Source organism: Fundulus heteroclitus, unplaced genomic scaffold (genome assembly GCF_011125445.2).
Source record: "Fundulus heteroclitus isolate FHET01 unplaced genomic scaffold, MU-UCD_Fhet_4.1 scaffold_41, whole genome shotgun sequence".
NCBI lineage: Eukaryota > Metazoa > Chordata > Actinopteri > Cyprinodontiformes > Fundulidae > Fundulus > Fundulus heteroclitus.
Window position 1 is genome coordinate 1,398,459 of NW_023396824.1, and position 15,303 is coordinate 1,413,761.

The 15,303-nt window shown below is 42.0% G+C and overlaps 1 protein-coding gene across 1 annotated transcript in view; it reads right to left on the minus strand.

Annotated features, from left to right (window-relative positions):
* LOC118560258 (protein NLRC3-like) overlaps positions 1-15,303 on the minus strand; it is a 492,641-nt gene that overhangs the window by 449,517 nt on the left and 27,821 nt on the right. The gene's annotated exons all lie outside the window — the stretch shown is intronic.

Below are 15,303 nucleotides of genomic sequence, written 5' to 3' on the forward strand. Positions count from 1 at the left end.
CAGCAGCTGGACTCACTCCAACCATCTACTTACAGAGATTCCAGTTTGTAGTCTGGACTCTTTACAAGATCCTCCAGCTGCCGAACATCTGACTTCTCCAGGTCGTTGAAGTTTAGCTCCAGTTCTGTCAGATGGGACGGGTTGGACTTCAGCGCCGATACCAGATGATCACAGCTGATCTTTGACAACCTGCAGCTCCACAATCTGAAAGAATGAAAGATGTGAGCTGAAGCCACCAGGATGCAGGTTCTAACAGTCCAACAGAACCAGTTAAAGAACTCTCATTAATATTAATGACAACAAGCTGCTGCTTCAATAAAGACCTGCTGACTTCAGCTCTTCAACAATCAACAATATCAGAACTTTCAACAGTTAAAACTTGTTTAGCAGTTTTTAAAGTCCTGGCTCTCATTTAGAAACTTTGTGTGGAATCCGTACTAAAAGTGAACGCCAAGAAAAAGAAAATGGAGTAAGGTAAAAATATTCAGATTAATCAAACCATGCTCAGGCACAGCAGCAGCCATTTTCCTTTCTAGATCCCAGCTGTAGCAATACATTTGGTACCAGGTTCTGGCTCAGGTTCTGCCCTCTACACGCCCAGATTCAAGCAGAAACGCTCGATGCAAAGCACCTCATGAATGTTAATGTGTAGAAAATGTGTCAGCTGATAATTTTTTCATCATGGTGATGTGGCAGCCACGGAGAAAAAGCAAAGAAACGTTGGGAAAATTTCCCAGAGAGGCGTTTAAATGTGCGTTTATTAAATGTGCATTTATTAAATCTGCACTCTGGGGGTTGGAGAGCTGCCTTTCACCTCCTCACAGGGAGGTGGAGCCACTTTCCCCTGTGGGGAACAACACAATGCATGCTGGGAGTCAGAAGCAGGATATTGGCCAGTCCTCATTATTGGCCAGAAAATCTTTGATCCCTGAAAGCGTGTTTCCTCAATTCTCCATCTGCACGGTGTTCCGGCAGTGCCAATGCATCCAGCCAGTGTGTTTGACTGTTTGCAGCAATTAAAGTGATTGCTGCTCACCTGGTCACAATAATCTGAGGAACACGTCACCCTGGTGATGATTGGAGAGAGGAATGTGAAGGTAGAAAGCCGAGAGAAGATGTTAGCAGACTTTGATTTAAGATGGCTTATGGGCATTTAGATTTATCTGAAATGTCCCAGATGGATTAAGGAGTCACCAGCACCAGAATGAATAATACTGAGGTTTTAATGCTTCTGATATAGATGATCTCTGATTAAAGTCTGATATGGAGTGAAAGTGAACGTCTGAGAGAAATCCTCATGCAGGTTGGCTGTAATTCCCCACTTCACCATCTGCGTCTCCTGTTTCCCCGTCTCCAAAATGAGCGTACGCCTGGGTCAGAGCTGGCATGAGGACCACACATTTACCCCTCAAGTTCATTTTTAGAGAGCCTAACTTCTGGTGGAAAGTGGCGTACGCACATTTCAGCTCTATTTAGTGTCAGCAAGCTTTCTAAATGACAGCCCTGCTGACTTCAGCTCTTCACCTCTGTCAGCTCCACCAGCAGCTCCATCAATACAAACTCAGCTTCTGCAGCCAAATTATTCAAGTTTCACAGAAAACAAACAAGTCAGCAGGAACTGTGGAGCAAATATGAACAAATGGAGATTAATGCAGATAAATGAACTATTTTACTGATTCCACAGCCATAAAAACATGATGTGATGGAGAATATTTCATGTAAACTGACTTTAGGAGCTGAAGCTCCCAGAAGCAGAACCTGCTACTGTGACATGTTGTGTCTGAGTGTTTTAATCAGTAAAATCCTTCAGAGCTTCTAAAAGTGCTGAAGCATCAATCAGGGATTATAGATTTGTTCGTGTCACACAGATTCCAGGAGCTGAAATTGACTTTTCTAAACTGGCTTGAATCCCCTCTGAGCTGCTTCACATGAGGGGCATTTCTACACACTGGGGGTCCCAATGCTGTCCGCTTCTGACCTGAGATCAGGGCTCAGACTCAGTTACACAGAGAGACAACATTAAAAACTGGCTCCAAGTCCAGGAACAAACTCAGCAAAGATTTATTACAATACAAGATCTGAACTTTTCAGCTCAATTACATCCACTTATTCAATTATCCACTTATTCAATTATTTTAAAATCATCCTGTAGAAAATGAAGAACAACTGACCTGATGAAGGTTTAAAGATATTAAAAACCTTCAAATAAATGAAACATCAGCATTTTATTTCTTCTGTCTTCCTCTTCCTCAGTTCTGGATAAAAGCTGCAACTCTAAACTGAAATTCAGCTCATTGTTTCATGTTTTCTGCTGATTATTGATTAAATGCTGACAGGAAGTTAGAAAAAGAAAGAAACTTTAAGTGGAGCAAAGCAGTGAAGAAAAAAGCAGACTTTACCATGAAGATCCTCAGTGTGGATCAGTAGAATATCAGCCAGATGTCTGCAGTTCAGTGTCAACACAACTTTCACATCACAGATATCAGAACTAAAACATGGAGCCTTACGTCAGTTTCTGTAGTTTGCAGAAGGGAGTCTGGAGGAAACCACAGAGCACCTTCACTCCACCATCTTTCAGGTCTTTGTTGTAGCTCAGGTCCAGTTCTGTCAGAAGGGACGGGTTGGACTTCAGGACAGAACCCAGATATTCACAGCTGATCTCTGACAAACTGCAGCGCTCCAATCTGAATAAAGAATGAAAGATGTGAGCTGAAGCCACCAGGATGCAGGTTAAAACTGAAACATGAACAAATAAATGATCAAATGTAGAAAATGAATGTCCCTGAATGTAAAAGTGCCAGAAACATGATGAACTGATGTCTGATATGTGATCCAGAAGAACTGTTTCAAAGAGTTAAAGCCAGCAGAACCAGAACATGTTATCATGACGTGTGAAAGTCCAGATCAAGGTGTGGTTCTCAGCAGTGGAGGCTGATGATGAAGATGTTCTGGGCTTAGGGTTGGGGGGGCACTAGAGCTTGGAGATTAGCAGCCAACAATAAACTCTCCTTGAACATAAATCCATCCATGATCACTTGCTGCTGCTGGATATTTAAGTGTGATGGCTCTGGCGTCTGTTTAAAATGCTACTGTCTTCTAGTCTGGCTCAGGGTTCTGCTAGAACAGTGGTTCTCAGAGCCAGAATGTTGTAAACATGGATCATTTAACATAGTTTCAGCTCACATTGTTCTGGATTCATCTTGAAGCTAAAGCAGCAGCCTAGAGTCCATCAGCCAGCTTGTTAGCATCGGCTAGCTGCTATGCTAAGCTAGCGGCTAAACACAGTCCACAAAGCTTCAGCGTCTTCTACCTCAGACTGAAGCTCACTTAGTCACTGTGGATCATCGTGGGGACAAACCACAGCACACATTACTGTTTATAGTCCAAAGACAAGCAGCTTAATATGGAGATGTTGACTTATGGCCGCAGAACCAGAATCTCTGAGGCTTCTCCTGCTGAGCTCTCTGAGCCAGACTCACGATGCATTCAATGACTGCCTCTGTGTAGGAAATTACACTTCTGCTTCTTCTTCTTTTGTTTTTATTGGTGGATGGCGACCAAGTTAAGGTGCATTTACCGCCACCTACCAGACTGGAATGTGGTCATCAATGATCTCAGAGGGAAAGTAATAATACTTCAGTGTATTAGTGATCACATGTCACATATGTGTGTTTGTTTGTGTATTCACATGCATACACACATACATACACACTTTAAATATGATTAAATACCCCAGTGTTTTTTAAATATCTAATTGATTTTTAACAGAATTTGATTAATTTCCTAAAAGATTAACCACAGAAAATCCTATTTTCCCTTTATTTAGTATCGACTTTAGGTGCTGACGTTCCTCTAATTACATTCTAATAGGACATGTGCCACTGTTTCCGTCTGATTACAGTAATTACAAATCCCTGTTTCCGGCTGCAGAAGCTGGCTCTTGGGATGTGGAATGTCACCTCTCTGGTGGGGAAGGAGCCTGAGCTCGTTGAGAGGTTCCGACTAGAGATAGTCGGACTCACCTCGACGCATGGCTCTGGAACCAGTCTCCTCGAGAGGGGCTGGACATTCTTCCACTCTGGAGTTGCCCCTGGTGAGAGGTGCCGAGCTGGGGTGGGCAAACTTGTTGCCCCCATCTCGGTGGCTGCACGTTGGGGTTCTCCCCGGTGAACGAGAGGGTGGCCTCCCTCCACATTCGTGTGGGGCGACGGGTTCTGACTGTTGTTTGCGCTTATGCGCCCCACAGCAGTTCAGATTATCCACCCTTTTTGGAGTCCTTGGAAGGGGTACTGGAGAGTGCCCCTCCTGGGGACTCCCTCGTTTTGCTGGGGGACTTCAACGCTCATTTGGGCAATGACAGTGGGACCTGGAGGGGCGTGGTTGGGAGGAATGGCCCACCTGATCTGAACTCGAGTGGTGTTTTGTTGTTGGACTTCTGTGCTCGTCATGGATTGTCCATCACAAACACCATGTTCAAGCGTAAGGGTGTCCACATGTGCTCTTGGCACCAGGACACCCTAGGTCGCAGTTCAATGATCTCCATTCATTCCCTTAGCTCTTAGTAGTAATGATTTTATGGGATTCTTCATAAATAAAATTGATGCCATTAAAAATAAAATAATTGGCATCCTCCCAAACATGATTACCTCGTCCTCAGTAAGTGAGGCAGTGCTGGAGGAATCTTTAGAACCTGCGCAGTGTTTGAACTGTTTAGAAGCAGTAGAGCTTTCTGAGCTATCTACAATTTTAGCTTCATCTAAACCTTCTACCTGCATGTTGGACCCAATCCCAACCAAATTGTTTAAGGACATATTCCCTTTGATCAGTGGCACTATTTTAGACATGATTAATCTATCCTTAGTAAATGGATATGTACCACAGGTTTTTAAAGTAGCTGTTATTAAACCTTTACTTAAGAAACCTTCTCTTGATCAAGATGAGTTAGTAAACTACAGACCTATATCTAATCTTCCTTTCTTATCTAAAATTCTTGAGAAAGTAGTTGCTAATCAACTATGTGAACATTTACAAAGTAATGACCTACTTGAGGAGTTTCAGTCAGGCTTCAGAGCTTATCATAGCACTGAAACAGCTCTGGTGAAGGTCACTAATTAAATTCTCATGGCCTCAGATAAAGGACTTGTGTCTATAATTGTCCTGTTAGATCTCAGTGCTGCATTTGATACAGTTGATCACAATATTCTCCTACAAAGACTTGAACATACTGTAGGGATTAAGGGGAAAGCATTAGGCTGGTTTAAATCTGATCTGTCGGACAGACTCCAGTTTTTTCATGTTAATAATAAATCTTCCTCAAACTCTAGGGTCACTTGTGGAGTACCACAGGGTTCAGTCCTTGAACCAATTCTCTTTACTATATATATGCTTCCGATTGGCAAAATTATCAGACAGCATGGGATTAATTTCCACTGTTATGCTGATGATACTCAGCTATATTTATCCATAAATCCTGATGAATCCAATCAGTTACTTCGACTGCAGTCATGTCATGATGACATCAAAAGCTGGATGACTTTAAATTTCCTGCATTTAAATTCTGACAAGACAGAAGTTGTAATCTTTGGGCCAGAGTCCTCAAAAAATAAACTTCTTAACCAATCACTTAATCTGGGTGGCATTAACTTGGCCTCTGGTAATAAAGTAAAAAATCTTGGTGTTATTTTTGACCAAGACATGTCATTTAAATCCCATATTAAACAGGTTTCCAGAGTTTCCTTTTTTCACCTCCGGAATATCGCCAAAATTAGAGACATTCTGTCCAGGAGTGATGCTGAAAAACTGGTTCATGCATTTGTTCCTTCAAGGCTGGACTATTGTAATTATTTACTATCAGGAAGTCCACAAAATGCAGTTCAAAGCCTTCAGCTGATCCAAAATGCTGCAGCAAGAGTTCTGATGAAAATCAACAAGAGGGATCATATTTCTCCTATTTAAGCTTCCCTTCATTGGCTTCCTGTTAAATCAAGAATAGAATTTAAAATTCTTCTTCTAACGTATAAAGCCCTTAATAATCAAGCTCCATCATATATCAGAGCTCTGATTACCCCGTATGTTCCTAACAGAGCACTTCGCTCTCAGACTGCAGGTCTGCTGGTGGTTCCTAGAGTCTCTAAAAGTAGAATGGGAGGCAGATCCTTTAGCTATCAGGCTCCTCTCCTGTGGAACCAACTCCCAGTTTTGGTCCGTGAGGCAGACACCCCGTCTACTTTTAAGAGTAATCTTAAAACTTTCCTTTGTGACAAAGCTTCTAGTCAGAGTGGCTCATGTTACCCTGAGCTACCTTTATAGTTTTACTGCTATAGGCTTAGGCTACTGGAGGATATCAGGATCTAATTTTCTCACTCTATAGAGTTCTACTGTTCTTCAATTATGCATTATGTGTTGTCATTTCAGCTTGTAACTTTTTGCTCTCTCTCTTTTATCTTCATAGAAGGTACACCTGGTCTGGCGTTCTGTTAACCGTGACATCATCCAGAGAAGACACAATGTGTGCTTCTGTGCTTTTTTGTCTCTCTTGTTGTGTCTCTGCTCTATCTTCTCTAACCCCCAGTCGGTCGAGGCAGATGACCGTTCACACTGAGCCCGGTTCTTCCGAAGGTTTTTCTTTCCCGTTAATGGGTGGTTTTTCTTTCCACTGTCGCTTCATGCTTGCTCAGTATAAGGGATTGCTGCAAAGCCATGGACAATGCAGACGACTCTCCCTGTGGCTCTACGCTTCCCCAGGAGTGAATGCTGCTTGTCGGGACTTTGATGCAATCAACTGGTTTCTTTATATAGGACATTTTTTGACCAATCTGTATAATCTGACCCAATCTGTATAATATTATTGAACTTGACTTTGTAAAGTGCCTTGAGATGACATGTTTCATGATTTGGCACTATATAAATAAAATTGAATTGAATTGAATCTGCTGCTGCATGTCTTGGACACTCGGGTGAAGAGAGGGGCGGAGCTCTCCACCGACCGCTACCTTGTGGTGAGTTGGCTCCGATGGCGGGGGAGGAAGTCTGTCTAACCGGGCAGACCCAAACGTATTGTGAGGGTTTGCTGGGAACGCCTGGCAGAGTCCCCTGTGAGACGGAGCTTTAACTCCCACCTCCGGGAGAACTTTGAACACGTCCCGAGGGAGGCGGGGGACATTGAGTCTGAATGGACCATGTTCCGCGCCTCTATTGTTGAGGCGGCTAGTCGGAGCCTTGGCCGCAAGGTTGTCGGTGCATGTCGCGGCGGCAACCCTCGAACACGCTGGTGGACACCAGCGGTGAGGGAAGCCGTCAAGCTGAAGAAGGAGTCCTATCGGGCGTTATTGGCCCGTGGGACTCCGGAAGCAACTGATGTGTACCGGCAGTCGAAGCGGCAGGCGGCTCGGCTGGTCCGCGAGGCAAAAACTCGGACGTGGGAAGAGTTCGGAGAGGCCATGGAGAAAGACTTCCGTACGGCTTCAAAGCGATTCTGGTCCACTATCCGGCGTCTCAGGAGGGGGAAGCAGTGCAGTACCAACACTGTTTACAGTGGGGGTGGTTTGCTGCTGACTTCGACTCGGGACGTCGTGCGTCGGTGGGCGGAATACTTCGAAGACCTCCTTAATCCCACCAACACGTCTTTCCTTGCGGAAGCAGAGCCTGAGGACTCTAAGTCGGGTTCTCCCATCTCTGGGGCTGAGGTTACCGAGGTTGTTAAAAAGCTTCTCGGTGGCAAGGCCCCGGGGGTGGATGAAATTCGCCCTGAGTACCTTAAGGCTCTGGATGTTGTGGTCCTATTGGCTTCATCAGGGTGTGATCTACAGCTCTCACTGGAGCGGTTTGCAGCCGAGTGCGAAGCGGCCGGGATGAGGATCAGTGCGTCCAAATCTGAGACCATGGTCTTGAACCGGAAAAGGGTAGAGTGCCTCCTCCGGGTTGGAGAGGATGTGCTGCCCCTAGTGGAGGAGTTCAAGTATCTTGGGGTCTTGTTCACGAATGAGGGGAAGATGGAGCGGGAGATGGACAGGCGGATTGGTGCGGCGTCTGCTGTCAAGCGGGCGCTGTACCGATCCGTTGTGGTGAAGAGAGAGCTGAGCCAAAAGGAGAAGCTCTCCATTTACCGGTCGATGTACGTTCCTACCCTCATCTATGGTCACGAGCTTTGGGTCGTGACCGAAAGAACGAGATCCCGGATACAAGCGGCTAAAATTAGTTTTCTCCGTAGTGTGTCTGGGCTCTCCCTTAGAGATAGGGTGAGGAGCTCAGTCATCTGGGGAGGACTCAGAGTAGAGCCGCTGCTCCTCCACGTCCAGAGGAGCCAGTTGAGGTGGCTCGGGCATCTGGTCAGGATGCCTCCTGGACGCCTCCCTGGTGAGGTGTTCCGGGCACGTCCCACCGGGAGGAGACCCAGGGGAGGACCCAGGACACGCTGGAGGGACTATGTCTCTCTGCTGGGAATACCTTGGGATTCCCCCTGAGGAGCTGGCCCAAGTGGCTGGGGAGAGGGACGTCTGGGCCTCCCTACTGAAGCTGCTACCCGCACAACCCAACCCTGGATAAGCGGAAGAAGACGGACAGACGGACGGACGGACAAGTCCCTGTTTCATGTTCCCCTTTTCTGGAAAGAGAACCATTAAGTTCTACCTCTTCTTTCTGCCTTCCATTCATACAACTATTACCCCCCACAGTCTTTTGAATTCCATATAAATCTCTACCAGTGTCATGATTAGCCCATTGTTCCTGCCCAACTTTATGGATTTTATTTTGAATAATGGATTTTCCCTCACTTCTGCTTAAAGGAACACATAAGTTAATAATATCTGATTTCAGGGCCTGTTTAGCTAATATATCTACTTCTGCATTTCCCTCTATACCTACATGGGCAGGAATCCAGACAAATCAAACTAAACATTTTTTAGTATGTAGCTGAAGGAATAAATGATGCTTTGGCCCAGCTTTGACATCTCCAATAATCCACAAGGGCCACAGATGCACCTTAGACGAGTAATTTACGCAGGCAAAAAAATAAATCCGTTTTCCAGGTAAAGTCGTTTAGTTTGTGGTTTATCTCTCTTTTGCAAGCAAGCAAACAGAAATTGACAAACATTTTCCTCCCTGCTTCTCTTGCGCTGCTAAAAAAACAAACGTCCACCCAGATGCATGCTGGTCCTACCACTGACAGCCTATTAATAAACTTAATTTACCCAAATTACTCATAACTAACCAGAAGCAAAGAAAACTAAATAACCAACACATAATCTCAAAATAAATATCAAACAATAAAGTAAAATAAATAACCTTCACTAGATTATACATAAAAAATAACACTTTAATTAATAACAAAAAATAATTGGCTCCAACACTCCGGCCCCTAATTTTGGTTTAACCCCTGAATATTATGGATTTTTTCAAAATTTATATTAATAGATGTCTTGTGTCCTTGACATTTGTAAACTTTAATTTTTTTTTAAAGAGTATTATTATGTTTTCTGCTCAAAGCGGTTAGTCCCGACAGTAGATGGCGCAACTTTAAATAATCTAACCTACTGGATCTAACTAGCTACCCGAAAGAGCACCTGCTAGCTAACCATTATTAATAAAACTTTTATTCATTAATAAAACTTTAGAAATTATTTCCGCCTCTGGTTTTTTTGCAAATCGCACACTGCATACATGCTATACAGCCATAATCCAAGGAAGATCTCATGAGAGCCTGATAAACTGCCAACAGCACTTCTTGAAGCTCCCATTCCTGTCCACAAAGACATCTCAACAAATTATTTATTTTTACATCTATTTTGAACTTAGTTCTATCTGCTGTTTTCAAGGTAACTTTTCATCAAAGATGACCCCTAAAACCTGACTTTATTCACTTGTTCAAGCTTCTGATTATAAAGAGTTAAATTAACTTCTATAAAACTAATAACTTTGGACTTTGCAGCTGACATTCTAAATCATTTATTTACTAACCTTCCACTTTCAAAATGGCCTCCTACATCTTTTTCTGCAAACATATCAGATTCTGACCCTCACCCACAGAGCCCCATCATCTGCAAATAAAGATTTCCCTCTACTACCATCTATCTCATCAGAAATGTCATTTATCATAATATTAAAAAGAATTGGGCTACACACACTGCCTTGTGGGCTACCATTCTCAACAATATATCTAGTAGAGAAAGCAGCCCCAACTCTAACTTCTATTTCTCTACCAAACAGAAAATCTAAAACCCAGTTAGAAATCTCACCACTTAGGCCAAGTTTTTCTAATTTAATCAATAATCCCTCTTTCCATAACATCTCATACACCTTTTCTATGTCAAAGAACACAGCTATCACTATTTCTTTATTTGTTTGAGCTTTCCTTACTTCTGACTCCAGGCACAGAACCACAACCATCGTATTTCTCCCTTTATGAAAACCACTTTGAAAAGGACAGAATAAATGTTTACTTTCTAGAAAAGATGATATTCTGTTACAATTCTCTCCATAGTTTTCCCTAATTGAGATGTCAGAGCTATAGGCCTATAGTCTGAAGGCTCTGCTGCATTTTTACCTGCTTCAACACAGGAATTATAACTGACTGTTTCCATGCTGCAGGAATAATCCCCATCTCCCACATCAGATTAAACAGTTTTAAAAGAACAGTCAGAGATCTATCATTTAAATGTTTAAGCATTATAGAACAAACTCCATCTTTTCCTGGTGTTGAATGTTTAACATTAAAAATAGCTTTTGTTAGCTCATACAAAGTAAAAGGCAGATCTAGATCTTGATTTGTAACTATTCTCTTATTAGTGACTCCTGGATTTTAAGCTAAAATCTTCTCTTTATAACTCGTTATATCTTCAGATAAATCTTCTGAACTAGGAACTTTAATTAGCGTTTCTGCTAATAACTGCTTTTTCTTTATCACTAACAGCTATTTTCCCGTTAAAATCTAGAACAGGTAAGGAAAAGTTCTTCTTAACACCATTAACATTCTAAATAACTCTCCATACCTCAGAAAACTTGGTTTCTCCTCCAATAGAATTACAATACTGCCTCCAACATGCCTGCTTAGCTGCTCTAATAGTCTTCCTAACTATAGCTTGGGCTTTCTTATATTGAATTAAAGACTCTAAAGTATGACATCTCCTTTATTTCTTCCCCTTATAGCAATACTACATTGCTCATTCCACCATGGAATAGACTTTTTATTTCCTCCTCTCCTGTTTTAGAAATTGCACTTTCAGCTGCATTAACAATAACAGACACAATCTTTGAGTTACATAACTCCACATCAGAAAACAAGTTTTCATTTAGTTTACCCCACTGGTTATTAATTAATAGTGAAATAATTCCCAATTAGCCCTACTTAGTCTCCATCTAGGAATCAGTACTTCCTCTTCTTTAACTACATCAGAACCAACTGATATTATAACAGGAAAATGATCACTACCCAGAGGAGAATCACTCATCACCTCCAAGATGTAATTCCAGCTATTCCATGTGACACCAATGTTAAATCTAAAACACTTTCTGGATTCCTATTACAATCATACCTAGTAGGACATCCATTGTTAACACAAACCAGTGAATGTAATTCTAGAAACTCTTCAATGACCAATCCATCTGCATCTGTATTTAGACTGCCCCATAAAACATGATGTGAACTGAAATCACTACACCATACAGTCTTTCCTTCATGCTCTTCATTTACTTCATTAAGATCTTCAATGGTCAACTTCCTGCTACAATTATATAGATTAATCACTGAAATCTGACCATTTCCTATCCAGATCTTAACAACTGTTGATTCAAAATTCTGCCCTATTCATTCCACTTTATATCTTATACCATTTTACACAAAAGTTACCCCCCCCCCCACACCTTCTCTTTCCTTTCTATCATTCCTAATTGTTGTGTATCCAGGAATTATAAAATCTAATTGGGGCTTAAGCCAAGTTTCCTGAATGTAAATCAGATGAGGCTTAATTATCAGATCAGAAATGTATTTCTTAAACTCTAGACCATCACTAATGAGACTTCTTTCCTTCCACTGGAATATAACTAACATGAAGAAGGGCCACCACTGCATGATTGAGGCAGAGAAGATTGCGTCTCGTTAAGTTTCTCCTTAATTGATTCCCAGCTAGCATTCTTAAAATCAAGATACTTTTGGGCTGCCTTCACAATTATTTGATTTTTCTCTGTTTTCCTATGAGCAGAGCAATTTATAACCTCCACCATGAGTAAACCAAATGCTCTTTCTTCATGAGTAGAATGTCATCTTTAATCTTGTTGCCTTCAGCCAATCAGAACTTCCTTCTTCTAGCCCTGTCACTTTCTTTGGCTGCATCATTGGTGGAACAGGTACTTTTTTTAGCTGCTTCTGCATCAGTGATCCCAGCAGTGATTTTAACTTTCTGTACTTCCACAGCTCTTTTACTAGCTAGACATCTCCTGAAACCTGAACTATGTCCACCTCCACCATTACAGCATCTCGAAGGAGCTCCTTCCTCACATTTCCCATACTCATCATCCCCAGCACATCTCCCACACTTCTGTTTCCCTGCATTCTGCCGCCACATGTCAACATCTTTGACATTTGAAGCACCGCAGTGGTGGAGAAATAAATGGTTTAAATATCAGAACTCATATATCCAACAAACACTTTGTCTGCTAGAGTTTTCTCTTCAAACTTTAGCATGATAGAAAAACTATCACTCCTTTCTCCATTTTTGTTTCTTTTAACCGTTTGACTTCAACTACTTTCCCTCCTGATAAATTAGATTTAATGTCATCAACTCAGGAGAAATACTTGAAATAAAACCGCACACATATTTCCTGTTATCTAACATTCTCCCCCTCACATTCTCACCTAGGATTTTTTATATTCAGGACCTGTCCTTTTTGTTTAACATCATTACAAATGATCAGCAAAGATCCATCTCTCAACACTTTAACATTTCTCACTTTTCCAAATTATTCAAGTTTCACAGAAAACAAACAAGTCAGCAGCAACTGTGGAGCAAATATGAACAAATGGAGATTAATGCAGATAAATGAACTATTTTACTGATTCCACAGCCATAAAAACATGATGTGATGGAGAATATTTCATGTAAACTGACTTTTGGAGCTGAAGCTCCCAGAAGCAGAACCTGGTACTGTGACATGTTGTGTCTGAGTGTTTTAGTCAGTAAAATCCTTGCAGAGCTTCTAAAAGTGCTGAAGCATCAATCAGGGATTATAGATTAGTTCCTGTCACACAGATTCCAGGAGCTGAAATTCACTTTTCTAAACTGGCTTGAATCCCCTCTGAGCCGCTTCACATGAGGGGCATTTCTACACACTGGGGGTCCCAATGCTGCCCGCTTCTGACCTGAGATCAGGGCTCAGACTCAGTTACACAGAGAGACAACATTAAAAACTGGCTCCAAGTCCAGGAACAAACTCAGCAAAGATTTATTACAATACAAGATCTGAACTTTGCTTTTCAGCTCAATTACATCCACTTATTCAATTATTTTAACATCATCCTGTAGAAAATGGAGAAAAACTGACCCGATGAAGGTTTAAAGAGATTAAAAACCTTCAAATAAATGAAACATCAGCATTTTATTTCTTCTCTCTTCCTCTTCCTCAGTTCTGGATAAAAGCTGCAACTCTAAACTGAAATTCAGCTCATTGTTTCATGTTTTCTGCTGATTATTGAATAAATGCTGACAGGAAGTAAGAAAAAGAAAGAAACTTTAAGTGGAGCAAAGCAGTGAAGAAGAAAGCAGACTTTACCATGAAGATCTTCAGTGTGGATCAGTAGAATATCAGCCAGATGTCTGCAGTTTAGTGTCAACACAAATTTCACATCACAGATATCAGAACTAAAACATGGAGTCTTACATCAGTTTCTGTAGTTTGCAGAGGGGAGTCTGGAGGAAACCACAGAGCTCCTTCACTCCACCATCTTTCAGGTCTTTGTTGTAGCTCAGGTCCAGTTCTGTCAGATGGGATGGGTTGGACTTCAGGACAGAACCCAGATATTCACAGCTGATCTCTGACAAACTGCAGTCCTTCAATCTGAATAAAGAATGAAAGATGTGAGCTGAAGCCACCAGGATGCAGGTTAAAACTGAACTTAGACTTAGACTTGGACTTTCTTTATTGTCATTTTGTATACACAGAGTGCATACAGAACGAAATTTTGTTTTCACACAGCTCAGAAATATTGCAGTAACTCTACAGGATACCTTGCAGTGAATTACAGTACAGGATAAAGTGCAGTGATCAATCGCAGTCACTTACAGGATAAATTTCAATTTACTTCCAGATAAAGTGCAGCAGTGAACAGTAGGCAGTTGAAATGTAAACAATGTAAACTAAATGTAAACAAATATGCAGTAGGGTGCAGCAGTGATTTAAAGGTAGACAGTTGCATTGTACACAGTTTTGCAGTACGTTTCCGGTTAAGGTGCAGCATCAATTTTGCAGGATACGATACAATGTGCAAATGTGCAAATCAGCGAATCTAGTGTGGTACACTTTTATACTTCAGCAGTTCAGCAGTTCAACAGTCTGATGGCAGCAGGGAAAAAGCTTTTGCAGAACCTAGTGGACCTGCAGCGGATGCTGCGGAACCTCTTTCCAGAGGGCAGCAGGGAGAATAGTCTATGGTGGGGGTGTGAGGGGTCCCTGATGATGTTACGGGCTCGAGACACACAGCGAAACATGAACAAATAAATGATCAAATGTAGAAAATGAATGTCCCTGAATGTAAAAGTGCCAGAAACATGATGAACTGATGTCTGATATGTGATCCAGTAGAACTGATTTAAAGAGTTAAAGCCAGCAGAACCAGAACATGTTATCATGACGTGTGAAGGTCCAGATCAAGGTGTGGTTCTCAGCAGTGGAGGCTGGTGATGAAGATGTTCTGGGCTTAGGGTTGGGGGGGGCACTAGAGGTTGGAGATTAGCAACCAGCAATAAACTCTCCTTGAACATAAATCCATCCATGATCACTTGCTGCTGCTGGATATTTAAGTGTGATGGCTCTGGCGTCTGTTTAAAATGCTGCTGTCTTCTAGTCTGGCTCAGGGTTCTGCTAGAACAGTGGTTCTCAGAGCCACAATGTTCTAAACATGGATCATTTAACAGAGTTTCAGCTCACATTGTTCTGGATTCATCTTGAAGCTAAAGCAGCAGCCTAGAGTCCATCAGCCAGCTTGTTAGCATCGGCTAGCTGGTATGCTAAGCAAGCGGCTAAACACAGTCCACAAAGCTTCAGCGTCTTCTACCTCAGACTGAAGCTCACTTAGTCACTGTGGATCATCGTGGG